The sequence below is a fragment of the Microtus oregoni genome, unplaced genomic scaffold (assembly GCF_018167655.1).
Source record: "Microtus oregoni isolate MIOR12 unplaced genomic scaffold, Mior012 000020F_ref0000438, whole genome shotgun sequence".
NCBI lineage: Eukaryota > Metazoa > Chordata > Mammalia > Rodentia > Cricetidae > Microtus > Microtus oregoni.
The window spans coordinates 23,583,904-23,610,003 of record NW_024543079.1 but is presented as its reverse complement, the minus strand read 5'-3'; the positions used below and the strand labels follow the sequence as shown (position 1 = coordinate 23,610,003).

At 43.8% G+C, this 26,100-nt stretch overlaps 1 protein-coding gene and 1 pseudogene across 1 annotated transcript in view; both read left to right on the top strand.

Annotated features, from left to right (window-relative positions):
* The window catches only part of Dtd1 (D-aminoacyl-tRNA deacylase 1), a 163,381-nt gene extending 145,690 nt beyond the window's left edge, over positions 1-17,691 (top strand). Inside the window, exon 6 of the mRNA XM_041670516.1 lies at positions 17,178-17,691. The gene's annotated coding sequence lies outside the window, so the exon portion shown is untranslated. The remainder of the gene's footprint in view (positions 1-17,177) is intronic.
* On the top strand, positions 5,673-19,310 carry LOC121460402 (annotated as a pseudogene).
* The last annotated feature ends 6,790 nt before the right edge of the window (positions 19,311-26,100 follow it).

The following is a 26,100-nucleotide window of genomic DNA, read 5'->3' as shown; positions in this document are numbered from 1 at the left end:
CTATTCCTCCAGGTTTGTGTCTGAAGTGTGTGATGTCTTTAGCTTTAGGATTTTACCTTCAAATTCTTGAAGATAACCAAGGGCAATGGAGTAACCCCTATTGTTTGGGGAGACTCTCATATTCCAGTTGCAATCCAGGTGTGAGAGAGAGCTGCAACAGAGCCTGGCAGGGGAGGCCCTCGGAGCCAGTGAGGGGCTAGGGTGTACCTTTCTCAGAGAATTTAGCCACGTTTCTGGATTTGAAGACTTTGAAGGGGGCCAGACTAAAGGACAGGTGCTACAACAATTGCACGTTTAGGTTTTGTGTTGTCACTTGGAAGAAATTTGTCGTCTCAATAGGCCACAAAATCACCCTCAGACATTTTAGATCCTGGTGAGCTGAAGAAGAGAGCAGATGGTGACCTTGCGTTTGTTTTGTTGCACGGAACAGCCAGTCCAGACGGGAGCTGCAGTTTTCTTTTGCTTTTCTTTAAAAGGAGAAAGAGCCCTGGGGAACCCATGGAGACTGGGGAGCTGCTTTGAATTTTCAGGGCTTGAGAGGGAAAAGGGAAAGGCAAAGAAAATATAATGAGAAACTCATACCATTGGCTCTATTTTTCTTTGAAAATGATTAAATACCCTTCGTGGTTGGGAGGGTATTCCCAGGGCGGGGGCATTTCTTTGTCAAATTGCAAATTCCTTTCTATTTCATCAAACAGGCATAAAAATGCTAAAATTAACGTTTGTTCTGTGTTTGGTCTCATTTCTTCAGGCTTCTCATCTCGCTCCTCAGGATGAGAGGATTTGTGGCGAGACTGTGACTCAGTTATTCTCCTATTAACAGGCGGTGTTAGGGCAGCCTGGGCTGGAAGACTGCTCTTTGCTTCGGGGTCACCTCTCACTACATTTGAGTATTTACTTGACTGTTGTACCTAGGGTGTAAAAAGAGCTCCTGAACAGCACCCCACATTTCATCCTCAAATGTCAACAAAACAAGGGAATGTTTTGGGAGTTGCCATCTGCTTGCTTTTCCAGGCTGACCTTTGTCGTAATAGTAAGATGCAACCTTCTTTCTAATGAGCAGAATGTTTGAGTAGTCTGTGCATATGTGTGTGCATGTGTGTGTGTGCATGTGTGTGTGTGCATGTGTGTGTATGTGTGTGTGTGCATGTGTGTGTGTGTGTGTGCATGTGTGCGCGTTTGCTCTAGAGTTTACAATTTTAAATGTCTCCGGTTCCACTTTTAAAAAGCATCATGCTAAGTTACCTGCACAATCCTGTCTTCCCAGTTTTTCCTTCCTGTGATGTTACTGCCATGGCCCCAGCTAACACGTGGGATGGTCACTGGTGCACAGTTTTCATCGTTTCCTGAGTGGTTATTTTAAAGATGAATCAAGGTTAGGAAGAGGTTGTTTGCCTTCGTTTCTCTGATTATGGCTTTTCCTTTCATGCTGTGAACACAGGTTTTCAAACTATTTTATGTTCCTTCTGTCTGAAGAATTGCTTTTTGTATTTTTTGAAGCACATATTTAAGGAAATCTTTAGTTTTCTTTTTTGTTTTTGAAGGATAATTTTGCTGGTCTAGGATTCTAACTGGTAGTTTTTGTATTTTCAATATTTAAACGTTTCATTTCTCTCTTTTTAAGTTATTTTCAAATGTATTTTTATTTTTAAAAGACATATAGTGGTTGTAAATGTTTTGGTATGTAGTGTGACCTTTTGGTGTATGTATACATGTATCAGTATACTGGCTTATGTGCCGCCAAAGACACATATTGTTTCGTTGTTGCTTAGAACATTCAAAATCTTTGGCACTAGCTAGCAGGAAACATTCTGTTATTTGTTATCAATTGTAGTTATCCTACTGTAGATGTGGGAGTCGGTTGTAGTCATCCTACTGTAGGTGTGGTAGTGGATTGTAGTCATCCTAATATAGGTGTGGTAGTCGATTGTAGTCATTCTACCGTAGGTGTGGTAGTGGATTGTAGTCATTCTACTGTAGGTGTGGTAGTCGATTTTAGTCATCCTACTGTAGGTGTGATAGTGGATTGTAGTCATTCTACTGTAGGTGTGGGCATCGATTGTAGTCATCCTACTGTAGGTGTGGTAGTCGATTGTAGTCATCCTACTGTTTTTCTATCCAACTGTACCCCTGTGCCCATTTTCCAAATGCTAATTTAGGAGAAGGAGACAGGAAAGGGGCTCTAGAGAAAAAGCACCTGGTAGAAGCATCATTCACACAAGAGATTTATTAATGCTACAGGCAAGGCCTGAAGTAAGGAGCTTCAGTTCCATAGAGTGCCATATCTACTCATCAATGTTTCTGAGGAAGGGGGTGGTCTAAGGAAGCAGGCTTAGTTAATATGTAACCCCTGTTACCTGACCATAGTCAGGCTGTCTCTGCTTGCCCCGGCAGCATGACATTGATCTTTTATGAGAACTGTGTGGCCTGTCAATTCTTTGCTGCAGATGTGAGCAGCGGGGCAGTTCTGTGAGGCTCTTCACACTAGCATCTGGGGGACTGGTGCTAACACTGTCCCTTTGCGTCCTCTCCCCAACACTCTTCCCAGGATCTGGTCTCATTAGGTCTGTTCTCTGAAGGCGTAAGTCGCAAACAATGCCACACCAGTTTGGAATTATGATTAATAGGGTGATATTTATTTAAAGGGGAAAAAACTTACAGATAACCGTCCCAGACAATAGCCCTCTGTGCAATCAGGAAGGAGTCTAGTCTCCGAAAACGAAGCAGGAAGCGAAAAGGGGCAAGAAGGGAAGTAGCCGCTTTTTTAAAGGGAGAGAGACCACGCCCCAATGGGCTGGTATCTCAGCGACTATAGGCTGGAGGAGCGGAAGGACCTCCTGCAACAGTTCTCTACCTCTCTGTGATCAACTTTGTCTTCTCTATGTAAGTGAGAACATACAACATTTGTCCTTTTATGTGATTCAGTTCTTTTACATGTCTGTTGCTGCCATCCATGTTGTTGCAAATGAAACCATATCATTCTTTTTTGAATGGATGTCAAATATTCTATTGTGTATGTAAAATACATTTTTCAAATCCATTTATCTATTGATAGTCACCTAAGTTGTTTTCATTTCCTGTCTATTGTGAATAGTGTGTTAATAAACATGAATGTAGCTGTACCTTTGGACTACTAATCACAATTCTTGCAGATATATTCCTGGTAGTGGGATTGCTAGGTCATATGATGATTTTATTTCTAGTTTTCCGAGAAACTTTTGTACTATTTCCATAATGGATGTTCTAATTTACATTCCCATCAAAAGCACATCAGGTTTCCTGTTCCTCCACATCCTCACTAGCATTAGTTATTTTTTTCTTTTACAACAGCCATCTAACTGGGATAGAACGACATCTCATTGTGGTTCTTATTTACACTTCTCTGATGGTTGGTTATGATGAGTTTTTCATATGCTTATTAGATATTTAGATGTGTTAGTTTTTGGGAAATATCTATTCAGGTAGCTTGCCCATTTGAAAATCACAGTGTTATTTTCTTACGTGGTTTGTTTGAATTTCTTATATATTCTAAAAATCATTTCTTGTCTTATAGTTTACAAATATTTCCCCCCTTTTCTAGGTTGTCTCTTCACTCTGTTGAAGGCTTTGCTCTACATAAAGCTTTTAGTTTGATGTGATCTTATTTATCATTTTCTGTTTTTGATGCATATGCTTTTGCAATCATATCCAAATTTTTACCCCACGATGTTCTAAAGTTTTTCTTCTCATAATTCTATAGTTTTAGGTCTTACATTTATGTCTTTGATTCATATTGAGTTGATTTTTGTATATAGTAAGAGTTGGGAGTTTAGTTCTTCTGTGTATGCACAGTCTACTTTGCCCAGTACCATTTATCAAAGAATTTCCTTTCTTCAATGTATGTCTTCACTGTCAAAGAAATGTGTTTATAAATGCATGTTTTTAATTCCTGGTTCTCTAGTTTGTTCCTTTGGTTTATTTATTGTGCATGTGCATATGTACAGTGTTGTCTGGGGTACTATCACTTTGTAGATTTTGAGGTCAGGTATTATAACACCATCAGCTTTGTTCCTTTTACTTAGAATTGTTTTGGTTATTTCATTCCATACAGTTTTTGGAAGTTTGTTTTTTGTATATTTGTGAAGGATGTTTTTCAAGTTCCATAGTCTTTAAAAAATTTTGGTGGCACACACCTTTAATCCCAGCACTTGGGAGGCAGAGGTAAGTAAATCTCTGTGAGTTCAAGGCCAGCCTGGTCTACAGAGAGAGTTCAGGATAGCTAGGACTGTTACACAAAGAAACCTTGTCTCGAAAAATAATTCAAACACTTTAAAAGCTCCAAGTCTCTTTAAAATATTTAATCTCTTAATTGTGGGCTATCATCAAATAATAATAATAATAATGATGATGATGAAAACCATTTAAAATACTTGAAATACATTTTTACTTGAAAATGGAATAAAACAGGACATACAAACAATTATATTTAAACAAAACAAAATTCCAACAGTGTAACAAGCCTAGTGTCTGACATCTGGAACTCACTCATGATCTTCTGGGCTCTAAAGGACTTTGGGTACTCACCTTTATGAGGTCTGCCATCCACAACATATACAATTTTCTCATGTGTTCAGACAGGCTCCATTTCACATCTGCTGTTGTCATCCATCCCATGGTAGGCAGCTCATGGTCCTAGCATCTCAAATATGCTGGAGTCTGCACTGTAACTGAGGCTGCACCTTCACCAATGGCCTCTGCTCAGGAACTCTACTACATGGTGCCTCAGTTTCTCTATATGACCTCTCCAATTCTGGGACCTCCACAGCAATTTGGGGTGCATTTTCACTATTATGGCACTTTATTAGTAGTGTGTTGGATTTCTCCATGACAGTCTCCCATTGCTATTATTGTGCTTATTAGAAAATAAGTTGGCAAAGTAGCTAGTGTTGTGATTCTTGGACCTTGGGTGTCAAGATTCCTTAGACCCTAACAGCAGCTATTGATACAGCTCGTAGGTGTAGAATGTCTGAAACTCTTTGTTCTCAAGGCCTGGTTGATCTTTGGAATTCATCATTTTCTCTTCTCTGGATCTTCACAGCTTTCTACCCTTCTCCAGCCTCAGGTCGTTGGACTCTTTTACATTCTCTTTATTTCTAGTTTCTCCTGTTATTGTCATAGCTGCTTTCTATAACCTTTGAGCTGCCTGTCTTTGCTATAGCTGCTGTCATGGCTGCTACTCCTGGGCCCTAGCTACCCTTTTGTTTTGATGTTTCCACCATTTCTGTTGCTACAGTATAGATGTCACGGCTTTTGCTATAACATTGCTTTTGCTGTGACATTGCTTTTGCTGTGACATTGCTTTTGCTGTCTCTACCGCAGCTGCCTCCACTATAGCTCTGCTGCTGCTTTTCCTCATTGTTGTTATTCTTGTAGTCCCTCTCATTCTGCTGTCACTGCCATTGTCACTATAATTTTCATGTAACTAGTTGAGTCTACTCAACTAATGATTATTAAAAGTAGGCTAGAAAAGACCACTCAACGGAATGGGCGTTAGATGATGCCTAGGACAGAAAGAGAAAACTGCCAAGGAATACAGACCACTGAGTACTTGTTACTTGGTCCAACTTGAGGAGTCTGATTTATTGGTTCAGTTGGCATCAGAAAATGAAAAGTAATATGGCACACAGGAAAATATGCAAAAAGGAAATGTTTCCCTGAGGAGATATTACTCTGCTTACAATAGATTGGACTATTAATGTTCAAGAAGATGTTCTTATGTTGACAACATGGAATCCCCAAGAAAAACACAGAGAAGGAGAAAGATACCTGATCAGAAGAGGTCCTGGAAATCCCCATCTCCTAGAAGAAGCCCAGGACCAGCAGTGACCCAGGTCCACTTGGGACGAACCTACTACAAAAGGAGAAAAGATGAACTGGATCCTTTCACCACTCTTCCTGGAGGAGTGGCCCTTCCTCCCTCCATAGCTCAGGATGATGCAGGAACAGGGTATTGATAATATCAGCTTAGCATGCCAGGGGATGAACAGAGAGGCCCTACGGGAGGCCACCAAAAAATTCAACATCTCCAAGATGTTTTATTATCTAAGAGCTTCTTCATGAAAACACAATTTGAGGGTGAGGACTGTTGTCCAGATCCGTTTTGTAAGCACAGCACGCTTCTTGACTTGTCACTCAAGCTTATGCAACTTTGGTAGCAGTTACCAACTCAGAAGGCCTGCAAACTGGAGAATAAATCCTCTGAGACTAATTTTTTAATTTTTAGAAATGATATTAAAGAAATGATAAATGAATTTTTCTGAATACCTCAAATTTTGTTGCACATCTTATTAAGCAAGATATAACATGAAATTCTATGCATAGAGGTGCTCACTTTGCTCCTGGGAAGACCTACAGGTGATAGTGTTGAAGTAGCCATTGGCTTGCTCAAAGAATGCAGCTTCATATGAACACAAACGTCACCAAGGGGAATCAGTGCTAGTTCTGAATTCCTTCAAAACATCCTACACGAGTCTGATTGACAGAGGAGGTCAGCATATGATTGAAGTTTTCTATACAGAAAGATGGAGTGGAGGACCACCTGTTACTCTAGGACTTGACTCAGTTTATCTCACATGCCCACTTTGGAGGGTGACTATAATCCAGAAGATATTCTTTTTTTTTTTCCATGGTGGGGAAGGAACCTTTATTAAAGCCCCCAATGACATGAGAGGAATTTCATTAAAATGGTGTGACCTAGAAAGTATTGCTGCCTTTAAATAAGTACAAGTGGCAAAAATTTAAATATACTTAAAGGGCCATTTTTACAAATACAATGTTTACATCTAAGGATCCCAGTGACAGACGCCTCTGAATTCCTTGCACATGCCTGCTACAAAGCAGACCTGCTGCTTAGGATGAGAGCAGCTCTCCAGGCACAGTCTGTGTTCTACAAGTTATTAAACTGTTTCTCAGACACCCAAGCTGCTTGGTCAGTTCGAGGTACAGCTGGTGTACCTGTGTTCAGGTCAGTACCACTCTCCTGCACCAGTGCCATTTTCCTGATTCTCTGAATAATCCTCTTTCCTCCCGGCTTCTTTGCCTCTCTGCAATGCTTTGTGTTGCCCTGGTGAAACCAGCCTAAACACTCAGCACTTCACCCCGCCTCGCATTTCCCTCTGTACCCAAACCACAAATACACTTCTAGTCAAAAGGAAACCATTACACCACTGTAGGCAGTATCTAGTTAAAGGGTATTTATAGGCAGGACTGATCCCACAAAGTTTTGTGACCGTGGTTCTGACAAAAAGAAACCTATTAAAAGGTCATCTGCTGGGATAGCATGCATCCAGCAGCTCCATCAGGAGGTTGCAGGCAGATTCTCCACATTAAGCCAACACTTGAAGCATCAGCACTGACTGTGCAATATTTGACATGATACTTGGTCTTTCCTTCTGGCCATAGGGAGCAAACTGCAAACACGCACAATCTGGGTACTTTCAGACACTGGCCCAAGTCCAACATGGAAGTTGGATATACAAGGCACAGACTAGCTCATTGTGGTATCTAACTTGGGGCTCGGGGTCCTGGGGAGAACAGTACAGCTCAATCACAGATCCTGTAGTTCAGGAAGTGTTCGGCTTTTCTGTTCCTAGCGAGGAGGCTATCTACTAAGGAAAATTATCAATGGAGGAGACCATGATGCAAACAAAGACCAAGAGCTGGCAGTAATAAAAAGAAAGAAGATGATGAAGGACAAAAGTGACTTCTCATGACAAAATTGCATTCATCTAGTCTCATTTTGTCATATGACTTGTTAGTCAAGTTTAGAGTTTGAAGAAGGCCCTCACAAATTTCTGACAAAGGGAGTTTCTTAAAAGTCCAAACAAGAACTCTGCAACATGCTGCCTAGTGGCTGTGCCAACAGAAGGCTCAGAAGAGTCTTTTTAGGCTCCTTATCTGCGTGATTTTGCATGCTGATCGAGGAGTGCATTAAATCATTTGAGGGAATATTCAAAGAACAAGATGATACCGCACGTCACTTTGAAACAAGTAAATTGAGAAGTGTTGCTAAGAAGTTTGCCCACCTTTTTTTACGTGTTGTTTTGTTTCTATGGAGTGTTCTGGAATGTATGAAAGTGAAGAAGCCACTATGTCACCTTGTAGAATTGTTGTCAAAATATTTTTCCAGGAACTGTGTAAACTTAATGCGCAATTAAAAGATAAGATCCCATAGCCATTCTTTGAAGGATTATTACCTCAAGACAATCCAAGAAACACTTCCCTGACAATCAGCTTTCAAGCTTCCATGGTCCTTAGAGCAGTGGTTCTCAATCTTCCTGATTCTGTTACCCTTTAATACAGTTGCTCTTGTTGTGGTGACCCCCAACCATAAAATTATTTTATTGCTACTTCAAAACTGAAACTTTGCTACTGTTGTGAATTGTAATGTAAATATCTGATCTGTGACCCCAAAGGGGGTTATGACCCAAAGACTGAGAGCTTCAGCTTAATGGAGGTTTAATGGAGGGATTATGTGAGCGTCTGGAAATACACCAACGTCATCATAGCATGGAAACTAGATGCTGAGCAGGAGAGACCATCCCTGCCCTCTTGTGCTCAGTGTTGTCCTCCGGGGAGTCTGACTCCTCTGACTTCAGTTCTGACAGTGTGGGATGGGGTGTCAGTCACACTTGTGGACACAGACTTTCCTGTGGTCTAGGCTGGGCTTGAGTTTGTATGGACAGGTGTCCTGTATTCACTGGACCTGTCCTTACTGTCAGCTTCCTTTCTTTGTGTACCAGGGGCTTCTGCTGTCCACACTTAGCTTTGTGGTCCGTGGTTCTCTCACTCTGCCATTTCTCAAAAGGTATCCCCTACGCTGTTCTAGGATCAGGAGTCTCCCAAGCACATTGGGATTCATGGGAAGCACCCACAGCGCGGAGATCTGTACAGGAAAAGGACCTAGCTTAGTTCCTTCAGGACCTCCCGATATTAGTCACCGTGCTGGGAAGATGCAGCAGTGGCCATCAGGTACACTGTTGGAACTTCAGCGTTCTCAATAAGAGAACCTCACCCCCACTGGCCTCAGGCTCATGGCTGTCAAAGTCCAGCTCTCAGTTAGTTGATGAGTCCTGATTCCATCTGTAGGTGGTGGAGATGTGAGCCAAGTCTCAGAAGCCTCTGCTGTCCAGGTTCTCAGTCCTGCTTGCCTGCTGTCCTGCTGTCTCACTGTCCTCCTGTCCTGCTGTCCACATATGTCCCCCAGAACTGTCTTTCATCTGGGGCTGTCAGGTTAAATTGAGATTCCCTGACTTGTGCATTGCTTGCTGTTCCCAGGCCCCCAGAATGGGTCAGTTTTAAACAACAGGTCACCCCACAAGATGGTGGCCAGTCTTTTTTGTTTCCTGAGTCGTGTAGACTGACAAAATGAACTCCTATTCATTCCTGACCTATGAGTGAGAGGAATCTCTATCACCAAACCACTGCTGTATGTAGGGAGAGCTTGTTTCGAGGGTAGGGCTGCCTGTCTCTTTACCTGGGACCCCTAGATGAGGGCTCTACTTCTCCCCACCCCACTGTACAGCTGTGTATCAGGAGCAGTTTTCAGCTTTGGCTCTTTGGGAGGGGCACTGCCCAACTTCCTTAGCCATTCTCTTACTGCGTCTGTGAATTTCCAGACCGCTTCACTTTTCTCTCTTTGCAATAGGCAGTTCTTTCTTAAATGAAGATTTCACTTCAAGTGGGTCACAAGGAGAGGTACCTTCTAATCTGCCATCCTACCCAGAAGTCAGGTATTGGGTCCTAGCCCTTGGCTTTTTTGAAACAGGGTCTCACTATGTAGATCAGGCTGGCCTTGAACTCTCACCCAGTATGATTCTCTGACTGTTTCAGAAGGGCTGAGATTGTACTAGTGCACCACAGCTCCTTGCCAGATTTCCTCTCTTTGTTTTTTTGAAAGGCCTGAGACCCCTTGGCAGTTCATTGGAGGGGCTCACTGGAACCTCTGACAGTATTAACTGGTAATGTCAGGTTTCCCAGAAACTCTGAGTTTTTGCAAAGAACAGTCCTACTTTCTAGGTAAATGATGCCAGTGAGATTCCCAACTGAGACATGAAATTCATAAATAAATATAAGCTTGGGTTTTGTTTGGAACAATGAGTTGGAGAACACCTGTTGTGTCCTATAGTTACACAAATGGCCTGAGCTGGAAACTGGTCAGCTAAAAGTCAACGAATAGGAACATCTTGTGGTCCCCCCCCCCTTCTTTTTTAAGAGGGCATCATTCTTTAATCTAAGATAGCCTGAAACTTACTATGTAGCCCAAGCTGTTTTCAAACTCAGGGCAATCCTCCATCCTCAGCCTCCCAAGTACTAGGAGTGCAGATCTGAGCCACCACATCTGGCTGAGGATTTCAGCTTTTGAACCGGCTGTTGAAGGATTCCTACTTCCATTCCTGCACTGGCCTCACCAAGGATGTTTCTCACTCCTTGGTATTTGAAAGCAGTAGAAAGAGAGCCACTGGCACAGCTGGAGGAAGCTGGTAGTCGGAAAGGCTGCCAGTTGTGGTGGCTGTTATAGCCTTCCAATGTATAGCATCACCATCTCCAGCCACTCTCCGTGATGCCCAGCAACCAGTTCCTAAGCTTTTCTACAGCTGGGTCAAGGAAAACGAAGTGGGATATTCTAACAAACAGGTTAGACACAGAACAGCATCCACTGGCCAGTCCCATGGTGGTGGCAGAGACTTACAGCTGGGACAGTATTTGCTGCTTGCTAGAGGCTCTGGGCTTTGTTGAGAGCATGTTACCCATAGTATTGATGTTGACATATGATTGGGCCCATTGGGACCTCCAGTTGTAGCAAGGTCGATTCTGAAGGCACACTTAGCTCCTAGTCTTTTAAGACAGATGCTTTGTGGAGTCCTTCTGCCTGAAAGCATGTCCAAAAGCTTGGAGAACTCTTGGACTCCACCCTCCAAGATTCCTTCTGGTTCTATGTTTCTTTTAGTAGAGAATCAGAATTCATAAATAAGTTTTCTCCTTTAGAACTTATTTTGAAATAAAATTTTATTACAAAAATTTACACAGCACATTTCAGAAATGCCAAATTGCTCAAAGAAGAAAAGAAAAAATAACCTGCCAGCTTGTCATTCCAATACAGCTGTCCCTGGCCTGACTCCTTTGCAGCATGTTCCCAAGCAGATCATTCCGTGTCTTTTTCATCTTGTTTCATGAGCTCAGGACTACTCAGTACACGGTGTCAGCTGCTTTATTTCCCTTGAGAGGTGTCATGAATGCTTAAGTCATTTATTCTTCTAAAGTAAACTTTATATTTTCCACCTGTATGTCATACATTTGAATCATAAAATTATCTTCAAGATTTTAAAATATTATAGAGTACTTAAAGTTAATCTAGAAAGGAAAGGAAAATTTATTTAACCAGAATCTTAAAAGTTAAGTTCCAAAAAGCAGAAGTATATTTTCAGTGTGTGTCAGGAGGATGGGCTTCTCTGAGGTCAGCAAGGGAGAGTTTCAGACTTTCACTTGTTACAGCTGAGGAAGAGACCTTCAGAGACTCCGGTCCCTGCATGTGGGGCATCAACTTCAGGACTGTGCAAAAAGAAGTGGGTCACTTTTTTTTATTGACTAAAACCTTGAAACAGTGAGGTCCTGAGAATGGCATGGTGTGTTTCCACCTGCTGGACTTTCCGCTATTTGTTCAGGGGTGCAGGGCTGTAAAGGGGGTGCCTAAGAGTGTGAGTGAGGCCTGAGAGGAGAAGTCAATTCTTGTCATGTTTCCAAACAGAACCAAAGAGCATAGAGTAGCTGTGCTTCAAGCTAGCTTTTCTTTTCACTTCCTTTTTATTTATTCCGTGTGTCTTTTATAGCATGTATCTTGATTCCATTCATTATCCTATCCCTTCACATCTGACCTCTGCCCCTGTACCCATCCCAAAATAAAACAAATTTAATAGAAAAAGGGGAAAAATTTAACAATCTTATCATAGAAGCTGCAGTGTGACACAGTAAGTCACTCAGTCAACCCCTTTGTCCATGTATCTTTACTTGCAAGTGTTCATGGCAGAGAGTCATTGGTCTGGTTTCAGGCCTCTGGTTTCTACTACACTATTGATGCTGGGCCCTCACTGGGACTCTTCTTGGATATCCCATTATTGCCCTGTGTTGTGGATGTCCTGCAACTCTAGGTCTGTGGGTCAGGTTCCTTCGTGTGCTCCAGCAGATCATAGATGGGGTGGATAACCCTGGGTCTGGGCCTGGGCAACTGCAGGGTTGGTCCACCCACCAACTCTCCCCTCTTCTCACCACCTGGGTGAGCTCTCAAGTCTTTCCCTCGCTGATTCACCTCTTGCAGCCAGGAACAGTGGATGGGGACCATTCTCCTGCTTTCATGCCCTGAGGGTTGGCTCTCCCATGCCTATGCTTTCAGGGCCAGTTATTTTGAGGTATGGAGCCATTCTTCCAAGTGCTACATCTGGAGGGGGACAGCCCTCCTGCTCTTTTGACCCAATGGCCAGCTCCTCCCTTGTCTCAAGTTGTTGATGGGTGGGAGGTGGGGGAAGCGCATCTTTCTTTCCCCATGCTACCATGTGTCAGATGAGTAATGGGGACAGTTCTCTCTTGCTTGCAGCATTAGGGCTGGGTCACCCTCACCTCTGACCACTGGCAGCTCTGCTGTGCTGTCTAGGTGAGGGCTGCAGCTGGTAAGGGGGAGGGTCAGCTTTCTCATCTGTTGCAGACAGTAAGGGATGAGGAGTGTGTGGGGGGACACCCTTATCCACACCACTGCATGAGAGACAAGTAGTGGTGACAGCTCTCCCTCGCTTACAGCTCTGAACCGGCTCACCTACAACTCCACCAGCAAGGTTGGCTCAATTGTGTCTCCCAGTGTGGCAGCTGGTAGGAGACAGGGACAGCTCTGTGACCTCAAGGCCAGTTCTCCCACCTGCCTCAGGCATTAATAGGTGCCGGGGGATGTCAGGGGCATCTTTCCCTAGTCCTTGCCTCCGTGTGGCAGATGAGAGGTGGGGCTAGGTCTCCTCCACTCACTACTTTGGGGCTGGCTCATGCACACTTTAGCCAACAGGGTTGGCTCTATTGTTGCTCAGGTGAAGTGCAGGGCCTGCTCTCCTGAGTGTTGCTGCTGGTAGGGATCAAGGGCAGCCCTCCCTCCCGCATTTATGACCACAGGCCCAGCTCTCACATTTGCCTCAGGTAGTCATGGGGGCATCTTTCCCCACCCATGCTGCCACAGGACAGATGAGAAATGGGGACAGCTCTCCCATGTTCACAACTTTGGGGCTGCCTCACCCAGACCTCCTCTAACAGTGTTGCCTCTCTTGTGCTGCCCTGGAGAAGTGCATGGCCTCTCTCCTGAGAGTTGCAGTTGGAGAGGGCAAGGACAGCTCTCCTGCTCTTATGACCTCAGGGGCAGCTCTCCCACCTGCCTCAGGTGTTAATGGCTTTTCTTATGTGCACTCAGGGGCCTCCATGGCGAGCTGTTAATTCCTTGAAGCATCTGTCATGGTCGGTATTGAAGATACCAGAAAGCACACCCACAGAGTAGGCGTTACCTCATAGGGTTGCCCTTAGGATCTTTTAGACTGAGGGAACAGAAAGTGCTCTGTTGAGCTTTGGAATTTAGTTGAACGGTTGGATGAGAAATCCTCCAACCATGAAGCTTGGCAGTTTGTCAGCTGAGTTTTATTGTGGCCTCAAAATCACAAAGGGAAACGTGAGACACTTGTTTGTGTTTTTTTTTTTATGGGGTCACAGTGTATAGCTCAGGCCTGCTCAGAACTCACTATGTGGCCTCTAGAACCTCTAGAATGCCCATGGAAATCCCCCTGGCTTGCTCTCTCCTGCCTTGCATGCTGGGGCTATGGACGTGAGCCAGCACAGCTGCTTTAGGATTAACTGAGAATTCCATACCTAATTAAACCTTTTTTCTCATGTAATTCACATTATTGTCTTAAAATTTAAAGCTCACTTAGACATTTTATATCAAAAGACAGCCATCTTTTGAGTGGGATTAAACATCCCAAGAACAAGTGCTCAGTTTATTCCTTCTTTTTATTGCTTTCTTTAGGTCCTCAGCTCCCCAAATCCCATTGTATTAAAAAGCATTTATACCCATTTTTCAAAGAATTTACCCCACATATTATGTAAGTATCAATTTGTGATATATAGATTTTATTTTTTATATTTAATTAACTTCTTTCAGATAAGGGTCTAAACAGCCCAGGCTGTTCACAAATGCATGCTTTTCCTGCCTTAGCCTCCCACGTGCTGATATCACACCTGCCTCCTTACTGGTTTAGTTTTTTCTTGTCTGTAGGGTCCTCACTGATATTTCTATTTTTGCCGCTTATATAATGAGGTTAACCCAATTAAATTTTTTGTTTAGTTGATTTACAGTTCAAACACACTGAAATCACATCTCATTGTTGATGTATTTACTTCCAGATTATTATATTATCTATTACTTATATGCTGTTTAGTTTTCTGTCAGTTTGACAGAGGTTAGAACAGTGGTTCTCAACCTATGAGTTACAACCATCAGAGAACACGTATTTCCAATGGTCTTAGGAACCCCCACTATGACTGCTACTTCATAACTGTTATTTTGCTACCGAGTGAATTCTCAGTTCCTAAGACTCTCAGAAATATGTTTTCTGATGGTCATATCCCCCAGGTTGAAAACTGTGGGTCTAGAGTCATTTAAGAGGTAGGAACCTCAGTTGAGAAAATGTCTCCATAAGGCCAGGCTGCAGGCAAGCCTGTAGAGCATTTTCTTAGTGATTGGTGTGGGCAAGCCCAGTCTACTGTGGGAGGTGGGTCTGGGTTCTGTAAGAAAGCAGGAGGTTGAGAAAGCTGGTAAGCAGCAGTCCTGCACATTTTCTTACAGCAGTAGTAACCCTGACTAAGAGGTTTTGCCGTCAGATTTTTTAATATAATATTTTCACTAGTTCTTTGAGAATTTCACTCATGCATACAATGTATTTTAACTCTATTCAACCTTAACTCCTCCCCTGACTCCTCCCAGCTGCACAGTCTCTCTCTCTCTCTCTCTCTCTCTCTCTCTGTCTCTCTCTCTCTCTGTCTCTCTCTCTCTCTCTGTCTCTCTCTCTCTCTCTCTCTCTCTCTCTCTCTCTCAAAATAACCCTGAGTCCAATTTGTGCTACTTTATACATATGAGTTTGGGGCCATCCACTGAGGTGTGACCAACCTGCTAAGGGCCAAACCCTTAAAGAAAAATGGACTGTCTCCAGAAGCAGCCAGATGTCAGTAGCTCTTCCGTGAGGGGTGGGGCTCAGAGCCTCGTCCTCTGTGCTGGAATGATGACTGGCTTGCTTTTCTGCAGAAACCACAGATGCTGTGAGCTCATGCGTGCTGTAGTTCTGTCATGTCTAGAAGACACTGTCTCCTATGCTCTTCCCCAGCCTGACTCTTACAGTCTCTGCCTTCTCTTTCTTCCACAGTGGTCCTTGAGCCACCCGTGATATAACATAGATGCCCACCCGTGGCTGAGTACTCCATGTTCACCCACTCTCTGCACTTTGACCAGTTGTTTCTGCATCATTCCACGGAGAAACTTCCCTGATAAGATCTGAGACCTGTACTAATCAATGGGTATAGAAATACGATTTCAAAAACAGTTTGATGCTTTGTCCATTTAGCAAAATAATAGTAGTAGATTCATTTCTGGGGCTTATGAGTTCATGAACCAGGACTTGTTGGACAGATTCATAGTAGCAGGTATGTGTTCCTCCCTATGGAGTGAGGCTTAAGAAAACAGAGCCTGGTTGGTTATTCCCATAGAAGTCTTGTCTGTGCTGCAAGCATGGGCATATTTTGCCACACTGGTGGTTATCGTAGATCACAGGGTTCACGGCAGGGAGTGGGTTAGTGGCCTTTTCCTTTGTATCTCCAACAGTCTGCATGACACCTTCCAGGACTGTGAAAGCTAGCTATCTGGGAGGAAGCTTGTTAGTCAGTGCCAGCTTGCTTTCTCCATGCCCTGTGACCAAAGTGTGTGGTGTCTTCAGCCACGGTATATTATAATCGAATTCTGGTGGGTGACTAAAAGCAATGGTTTGTATTGTTTTGTGGTTTCTTGTATGCCCCAGACTTGGGGGAAGGTATCCCATACCTAGTACTCGGATGGGAAGGCAGGACAGAGGAGTGGGTTAGGGAGGAGTAAAAATGCCAAGTTTGTTTGAAAATACATATAGAAACCTATTATTTTACACTATTCATACATATATACATATATTACATACACACATTTGTGTGTATGTGTGTGTATCATATCAAAGAGTTTAATTGGAATTACCTTACATCAGGGATAATGCTCCTCCCATAAGCCATGGGTAGTCAAATAAAAACCGCGATGCTAGGTATATTGGTTTTATTGGTATTTTTATTTATTTTTCTGTCATTTTCTATTTGAAATTTCATTGGTTTCTGTCTTTCTTTGTTATTCTCTTGATTAAATTTGTTTTGAGGATTATTCTGCTTTTATCATTTTTCTTTTTTAAGGTAGAAACTCAGATTATGGATTTGATAGTTTCCCCCCCTAACATACATGCTAAATGCTATGAAATTCCTCCTAAGGTGACTATTACAGTTGTTTTGGTATATTGTGTTTTCTTTTTCATATACTTCAAAATACACTCCAATTTTCCTTGAGAGTTCTCTTTGATGCAAAGGCCATTTAGAAGTATATTCAGATCTGGGCATGGTAGTTTAAACCTGTAATTTTAGGAGATTGAGGTAGGAAAATTACTGTAAGCTCAGGGGCCAGCCTCAGACTACATGGTGAGTTCTAGATCAGCCTGGGCTATAGGATGTGATCCTGTCTCAAAAAATTAAGACAAAACAAAATAAAACAAAACCCCCAAACTAACCAAAGAACTGTGTTTGGTAATTTGATTTAGTATCTTTTAGAGCTCAAATATTGAGGTTATTGTGGAGATACTTTGGTGAGAAGGTATTTGGGTTTACATATCACAAGTTGCTAGATTTTTCATAGTTAAGCGAGGCACTATGATCCATGTCTTTGTGTGAGTTTGAAGTGATTCCTTCAGCTAATTCTTAATGCTTCTGGTCCTAGAGATAGGTTTTGAAAGCAGGTTTTGCAGTTTGTCTTAGCAATGTCTTCTCTTTGTTCCTTTTAGCAAATTACCATTGGGCAGAACCGGATCCTGAAAAATTCAAGATGCTAAGCCCCTACACTGCTTTAAGAATTCAGGACTCAAATGTGAAAAGAAAATCAGAAATAAGACACTGGGAACCTGAATACCCCTGCAGAAAAACACCAAAGGACCATCCCATTTCCTGTAATGCTGTGGTCTGATGGGGTAGTGGGTGTTATGGGATGGGGGATGCTCGCGGTTGGTATACACCTATGCCTCCCCTGTGGAGAGAGGTCCATGGTTTCCTCGCTTCCTATCATGTCTTGGCTTGCTGTTGGTACAGGATGACCCAGCATCATCCGTCCTCAAGTCTACTGTGGTGTAGTCTCTGTGTCCATGATCAGTCTCTAGCACATTCCTGCTGTCCATGTTGTCTCCATCTCTGAGTCACAAGGCAGGGCTGCTGTTTGGCAACCAACAATAACATATTGTATGAGACTTTGCATCTTGTAAATTTCTCTTTTTTTCTAAAAATAAATACTAATAAAACCATAAACCGCAATGAACTACTTTATTGTTAGGCAGATTCTGCTGTGTTGGTTTAACCATGTTGTGTGTAGAGATGTGATGTGTCTGAACCCACCGTATGCATCCATGCTTCATTTCAGACAGCCTTGCAAGAGTTCTTCCACGAGTGGTTCATACAGGCCTCTGGTTTCAGAGTGAGAGGCTGTTTGAGCTAATTTGTGACTGATGGCATTCAACTTGGAAAAGTGGTTGTGGAGGAAACGCAGACTGGCTGGGGATCCATCTTCAGGATGGCCAGAACATTCGGATTCCACCTGGGAAGTAGGATCAGGCCTCCCACGTTGGCAGCACAGAAGCCCTTGTCTATCAGCTGCTCTGTTGTGTGTGCATCTGAACTCGTTGACCGAGTCACTCTGTCCAGTGACACATCTATAGCAGTCCTTTTTAAACATTATACAATGTTGAGAAATATTATTGCTTACAGTAAACAGTGTTAGCTCTTAAAATATTTCTCGGCTCTTTATTGAGAAGACACCCCTGTTTGGCATTTTGGTAATGCTGACACTGTCTACCCATGACCTTTTTAATGACTTGAGTCCCTCGGATCTGACCAACTTGTCTACTTCTAATGAAAACATTAAGAAGTATGGGGGGAAAAAAAACCTCAAATGGCATTTAAAACCCACCTTCAAGGTACTTAGAATATACAGTTAGGAAAGAACTTGCTCCCTAGTGAAATCTGTCTTTGTTCTGAACCAGAACAGACATCCAACAAAATGTATGATATTTTAACATCCACATTTGAGGTTGAAAACATTGCACCCCAGTGCAAATCAGGTCAGTTTTCCCAGCTTATGGGCAGCGAGGACCAAGAAGCTCCCCCCCCCACTCTATCTGACTTACCAAAGCAGAGTTTGACATGAATAAATTTACTAAAATCCCCCTTTTACACGCGTCACCGAGCAGATTTGTCATGTATTTTCCTGCCACCACAGTTTATCAGCACCAATTAGTGCTCGCTCAACAGCTGCAGCCTGTCCTTGGAGTCAGGGGCGATGAGGGCTGAATAGTAATAACCAATGGCTGGCCGTTTGCACGGTGGTGAAGCGACACACTCGCATGGTCCACAGCTCTGTTTCTGGACCCCATTTGAAAGGGGCACAGGCCAGCTGGAGTGTGAGCAGCAGAGTATGGCCAAATGGCTGAAGTGGCTGACAACCACGAGGCAGAGAGCTGAAAGATCTGAGACTCTGTAGCCTGGGGGAGAGCATTTGTGAGAATTGGAAAGATGTAGGGGAGACCTTGGGTCAGAAATAATGACAGGAACAGTGGGTGTAAGTTGCATTAACCAGAGGCTGGCTTTCTAACAAAATAATTCCAAAGTGGATTGTAATGTTGGGAGCTTTTATCATCTGAGCAGAAAACCCAAACCTACTTATGTGGAGGGAGACCTGCTGTTTCAAATAATTGGCTTAAAAATCCTCCTTGACAAAATGCAGGGGCTATGATGACTATCAGGAAAATGCAGCACTGGATGCAAGGAAGCATTTCACCATCATGAAGATCTTTTTCAGCTCCTGGGATCAGAGAAGCAGCGAACGCACTCCAGAGCGCCTTGGGGAGGTCCGCGCTAACAGGCAAATATGATGAGAGACAATGTGAGGTCAAGGAGAAACCCCAGAACAGGCAAGGATCCATCAAAAGCAAAGCTCTGATTTCCTCCCACTAACCCTCCTTTGAAAGAAAGGTTGTTTCCAAGTGCGCCTGTGGGAGGAAAGGCTAAAATTAGATTTGGGGCACAGTTCTGCTTGCATAGGATAAAACTCCTCCATCTTTACGTCCTTGCTAGCATCTCTGCTTACTTACAAAACTTGCTGTTTACTGTCTGCTAAAACATCTTCTGTGAGGGGATGGGAGAGGAGAGCCATACCATGTATGGCTTTTTTGAGACGCCTGCCTTGGCAGGTCTCAGGCCCAGCACTTTAAACAGCAGTGTGCCGGCAAATGCTGGGAAGCAAGATCCGTTTAATCTTGCCTTTTGCGGTTTACTTTATAGCAGGACAAGCCCTTGTGGCTACACAAAACCTAGACCAAATAAAGGCATCCTCTGAGGCTGGATGCTCCACAGCCTGTCGTCATGGTTGGTGGTCCTGGGGAGGAAGGCGGGGCAGCTCTCTACCATGTTGCATTGAGACAATGGATGGAGCTGTGCTGATGGATGGGTATAGATGAAAATTGATATCCACTGATTTAATCATAATGAGCAAACACACCATACCATCACTCCAGGCCTCTTGACCCACTGTCATTTTGTAACTCAAAAACCAGAGAGATGGCCTCTGCTCTTACTAATTAACCATTACCTGCCCCGGTCACCCGGGCACTTCCAGAATTCTTTGTAGATGCATTGCTGTTTGGAGTCCTTTTAAGATAGAGCAGAAGAACCTTGTATCACAAACTGGGCAAGGTTTGAGTCAGGCCTCTCTTGACTGTATTGGGAAAGATGAGGGAGCCTACCATTTGAGGGAGTCAGCCTTCTTAAGCGCTTCCGTGTTTTCATTCTCTACTGAGGTCCAGACAGCAGTGCATTTAATTTTGGAGCTCCTAAAAACCAGCCCTAAATGCCCATTAAGAAATCATTTGCTACTGCGAAGCTTTCAACTTCTGAATCTAAATTAATAGATTACTTTGGGATAATGTATTGGATATTTATAGGGGCTTCAGAACCTGTTTTGATTCTTTACCGGGGTGAGTGAGCTTCAAGGCTCCAGTTGATGAGAAAGTCCATTGGGGTGGTCCCCTAAGGAGCTGCAGCTAACAGCCCTTCTGTGGGAGGAAGCTGGCTCAGGCTTAGATACAAAAGGACCGCTTCCCAGGGTGGAAGAGATTGGTAGGAAGAGGTAGATGACCTCACAACCACAGTGGGTGACGGAGGAGGTTAAAGGGCAAGTATAATGGTCTAAAGGGGCAGGAAGGATGTTCAGACAACTGCCAGCAGGTTGGGAATAGTGGGTGTGGGGAGAGGGAGATCACAGAGGGCTAAGGACAGAGCTAGACCTGAGAGTAGCGGAGCCTGCTCATTCTTCGTTCTGCTGTCCATGTTTACACGGCTGTCTCCTGGTCTTTCCCAGACTGGTGTGTTCTGGTTCTTCAGCAATGTTTCCTGTAACTGTGACCCTTGAAAAGTTGTTTGTAGCTCTGTTATTGTGTGCCCAAGGCACCTTGATGTGAACATGTGCATGTTGGTCTCAACAGGCCGGGGCATGGCTTAGACCAGGGAAACCTTGGGATAAGTTACTATTCCAGCCACTGGACGCTTTTCTCCCTCCTCTGTCGGATGGAGGCAGCACTTCCCTTTGCAGTGTGGTTGTAAGACTAGACAACAGGATGCTCAAAGTCAGAGCAGCAACCCATACAGGTGCATCCCATGGGCGAACAGACACTGACTGTATCTGCATCCCATTCTTGGCTAACCGGGAGCCTACGGGTAAGTAAATCCCTGAATTAATCCCACACAATCACTGCGATTTTAGCGGACACAGCCTGTGGTCTGTTGAACTGTTGTTACAGTTGTGTTGGTCCTTCCTCCCAACCTCATATCATCTTCAGACCTGTTCATGTTGCCCATTCTACTGAAACCAAGCTGTCTTCCATTGTACAGCATTTTGATGGTTAACCCAGTGATCTTGTCAAACAATATAGTATAGCACAAGCTGTTACTTTACAAACTCATCCTGCCTCCCAACTTGCTGAGTTCTTTCTCACAGTCTCTCAAACCGTCTGTATAATCGTCTATTCTAGAATGTTCTAGGAGCTCACATTGTACTGGGATGTTTGTAGTATCTGCCGTCCATTCTTGGAAACTGATTTTTTTTTTTTTTTTTGGATTTTCAAGACAGGGTTTCTCTGTGGCTTTGGAGCCTGTCCTGGAACTAGCTCTGTAGACCAGGCTGGTCTCGAACTCACAGAGATCCGCCTGCCTCTGCCTCCCAAGTGCTGGGATTAAAGGCGTGCGCCACCACCGCCCGGCTGTGATTTTTTTTTTTTTGACATGTTTGGCTTTTTGTTTTCTCGTTTTAGCATTAATCTCTTAAAGCTACTCCGTGATAATTCTATACCACAGAGTCTGTACTATAGTCTGTACTGTACCTTTAAAATGGTCTCAAAGCCTTTTTGAAACTTGATTTCATTCCAATATATAATCATCTCCTCACCTACCTTGCCTTGAAGGCCACTTTTATGATGCTTATTTTATCCTTTTTGAGTTTCAAATGTTTGTTTGGAGGAGTAGGTAAAGTAATTAATTTGAGCCCTTACCCATGGCCAAAAGCTAGATTCTGCCCTTTGCAGGCGTGAGCTAATCACCACAGCGCTTCTGTTTTCCCCAGTGGAGAAACAGACTTAGAGAGGGGAGCCACATCAGGAGCTGGGAAGGGTGTGACGTTTTACCTGATTGACCGGCAACCAGTTAGCCTGCTGCAGTATTGGAGGGGGTGTGGTATTTGCTGGCAGAACACAGGGGACCCCGAGCCAGGACAGGGCTGAGCGTCACTATAGCAACTGCAGGGTCAATATTTGTGTCATATCCATAAAGCAGGTGACACTGAGGGCCCGATTGTCTGTACTGCCTGATCTTTGCTTTGAGGAAACCCTCGCCTGTGACTGTGGCCTGTGTACAAACTTGGAGTGGAGTCTCAGAACCAATTTAGTTGAAGAAACACCAGAGAGAACTCTCTCAACAGCTGTATTTGTTACTTTTATCAATACTGTGAGCAGATATCTAGTAGAAAAACAACTTAAAGGGTTCAGATATTGACCTCTTTACCCTGTGTGCATGGTGGGCAGAATGTCATAGTAGCAGGAACATGTGGCAGACACACACACACACTTGCTTGCATGCACACACACGCGTGTACACACACACACACACAGAGGTGAAAGGAAGGATAGAAGGATGGAGAGAATAGCTCTCAGGGAAGGGATAAGATTCCTTCAATGTCCTATTCCTAGTGACCTACTTCTACCAGCCAAGTTCTACTTCCTAAAATGCTAATACTCGCTAGGGACCAAGCATTCAAAACATTATCCTATTCACAATCATGCCCTAATACAAACCTCCATCAGGTGTTAGGGCCCCGGGATTTGAAACTACACGAAGGACCCACATAACCACCGAGTGCATGAAAATAGCACTGAGGTATGGTGCCACATCTCACTGGTCACCTGCTCCTTATGCGTGACTCTAACCTGCAGTCATGATCAGGACACTGTTGGAGTTACCCCTTCTGCACACTCTCCTTCCAGCTGATGACTTCTTGCACATTTGCCATGCAAGCCGTGCCTTGCCCTTGCCTGGGATCCTGGCCCACTTCCTTGTTGCTTCTTAGGTTTGGCCATGGAGATTGCTGGTGGGCAGAACAGTTCCGACTGAGGGAGTGAGGGGAGTGTGGTTGTGTCTTCCACAAAGGCCATAGCAACTGCTGACAGTCCTCCCTCTCCTGCAGAGTTTTCCAAGATTCATCCTCGGATGCAGACTTGCTGACAGCCTTCACGGCTACCAGCTCTAGGTTGTGTTGCTTCTCTAGCCTTGTGGACTTCTGTTAGCCATTCCTTCATCAGCTTTGCCATCACCTACGCCACTGGCATTTAGAAATCCTCGTGTGTGCCTGGTTGTCTTGTCCCAGTGATTTCTTTCCTCCTGAAATGAACCTTCCCTCTACCACTTTGTTCTTTGGACTTGAAGTCATGTACAGTGACACCGTTTCTCTCTCTGTACATTTTTTGGAACATTATGGGGATCTTCCTACTCTTTTTAAAATTGCTTTATTGCTTTCTCAGAGTCAGGAAAGCTGCCCCCGTGGCTAACTGGAAGTGCTTTCTGAGTACGCAGCCCCCTTTTACTTTGAAGCCTGGTTTGAGGTCCTGAATTTTCTGTTGGGTGGGTGAGCGCCCTGTGTGTACACATTGCATTATACTACAGGTCAGACAAGGGCATGTATTTCTCCTTTACTTGAGAGAAGGGATGAAAATATTTCATGGGTCTAAAAGCCTCTGGATTTCCACCATACCATGCAATGTAGTCACCACCTAGCTACATGTGTCTAAACTCATTTTAAAAAATTAAAAGACATCAGCAGGTCTGAGTTGGAACTTGCTGCAAAGCCACACAGTTTTTCAAACCCAGTAGTTCTCAGATAGAAGAGTTCAGAGAAGCAGAACTGCTTGGGAACTTCTGAAAAACAAAGTCTCAGGCTGTGCCCCAGAGTTGAGTCCAAAAATGTAGGTGCATTCCTGCAGCGGGTTCAACAACCCTGCAATTGATGTTGATTTAGTTAAGCTTCGAAAATACCTTGCCTTTCCTTATTCCAGGTAGAAGACTCAAGTGCTAGACACCGAGGTGAAGGCATTATGTTCCAGGGCCAGCCAGCATTCTCAGTCTAAGCGGCACATTATAGTCACCTTGGGGGGGAGATTTCAAAATCTCACAGTCCTGTGTCAAAAGCCAGTAGAATTTCCCAGGCATCTTCAATGAGCAACTAAGGCAGAGAAGCCAAGGCATACTAGATCTTCCAATATCCCGCCCCCCCCTCCAGAGTTTCTCAGCTGTCTTCATCCTCTGTTTAAATCATAATGTACATGGGCATTGGTTTGCTGGAACAGTCATTTCTAAGCTAGAGAAAATCCTTCACCATTGCGAAGATGGAGCCACCAAGAAGACAACTAACTTGTGTGAGATGAACGAGACAGTGACTGATCCAGAGTGTGAAACAAATGACCCTGATTCTCGGGAATGGTTCGTTCATTTGCCTATGTTAGAGTGATAGTTTCATTAGAGTGATAGTTTCGTTAGAGTGATAGTTTCTGGGCACATAGACATAAATGTCACTGAGGCCTTGAGCCGGGATGCACAGTCTACTAAAACAGGCAAGACAAGACACAACAGCAGTGGAGGGTGCTTCAGTAAAAGTAGCAACAAGAGGTTTATAATATAGCCAAGCAAGTATTCCAAATCCATGGGAAGGGATGGATGTCTGAGGGAATTTTCAAGGAAGCTTGTTTGGCCGTCTAGGGCACATACTATTCAGGTAATAGCAGATAGCTTGTCTAAGGATGTATCCAGAGAACACACCTGGAGAAATGGAGCATCCTGGGACCCTCAAGGAAGGTTCGGTGCTTAGACATAGTCCAAAGCTTTGTTTATCAGTGCCCTTTGCCAGGGCATTCAGAAAAATCAGAGCAGTTGCGTGAGAGCAATGCCAACACACTGGATCCTGTGTCATTTTGGGTGACATCTTAGAGAAAAATGTACTGTGGTCTTAGGATCTTAGCTGTCTCTTGATCAAGCACAGAGCTGGCTTCATCGTGGCATGATGTGCAGGGAGGGCGGCAGCTGAGGAAATGGCTGGAGATGATCTGTGCACAGAGCTGGAAGAACGGATGCTGCTCCAGAAGAGAGCATGAGTAGGAAGGAGAAACCAAGCCATTATCTGGTTAGAAGCCTCAGATCCTGCCTGCTCCCATTTGATGGCAGTGATGTAAGGAATGGCCTTCATCAAGCCTCCTGACTTCCAAGTCTTCTGCCTGTCTGTCTAGTAGCCATGCTTCCTGTAAAGGAACACAGTGAGACTGCCAGATGATAACTCTGAGGGCCACATACAGCCCAAAAGCCTGAAGCTCAGTCTATCCTGCCACAGTGAGAGAAGAATGGAGATGGAGAATTGAGTGTTATGATTTCTGTGAAGCTTTCCTTGCAAACTCTTGGTTTAGGCTTGGGTTCCAAAAGTTCTGGGATCAGGTCAGGTCAAGGTACAGGGTAGAGAGAGGTTTGGTGGGTCTCCATAGGTACACTACTTTTTTTTTTTTTTTTTTGATTTTCAAGACAGGGTTTCTCTGTGGTTTTGGAGCCTATCCTGGAACTAGCTCTCGTAGACCAGGCTGGCCCAGCACTCGGGAGGCAGAGGCAGGTACACTACTTTTTTCAGTGTTTTGATTGTTTTTTTCTTCTGGCATAAGTAGAAATGAATGTTATAGTCAGAGTTTCCTTTGGGAGCCACGAGCCAGCTCCCAAATAATGACATGGAGACTTATTATTAATTATGAAAGCTTGGCTTTTAGCTTAGGTGTGTCTCAACTAACCGTTATGTCTTAAATTAATCCATTTATATTAATTTATGTTCTATCACATGGTGTTACCTCTCTTCCATCTTGTACCTCCTGTTTCCCCTCTGTGTCCTTTGGTGTCTCACTGGCATGATCTGTGAGGATTTTTCATCCTCTTTCCCTCTCTCCCTGGAAATCCCACCTATCTCTCCTGCCTATCTAATGGCCACTCAGCTCTTAGTAAACCAATCAGAAGGTATCTTAGGCAGATACTTATCTTTACAGTGTACACAAATATTCCTCAACAGAATGTTGCTATTCAATAAGAAAACCCAAG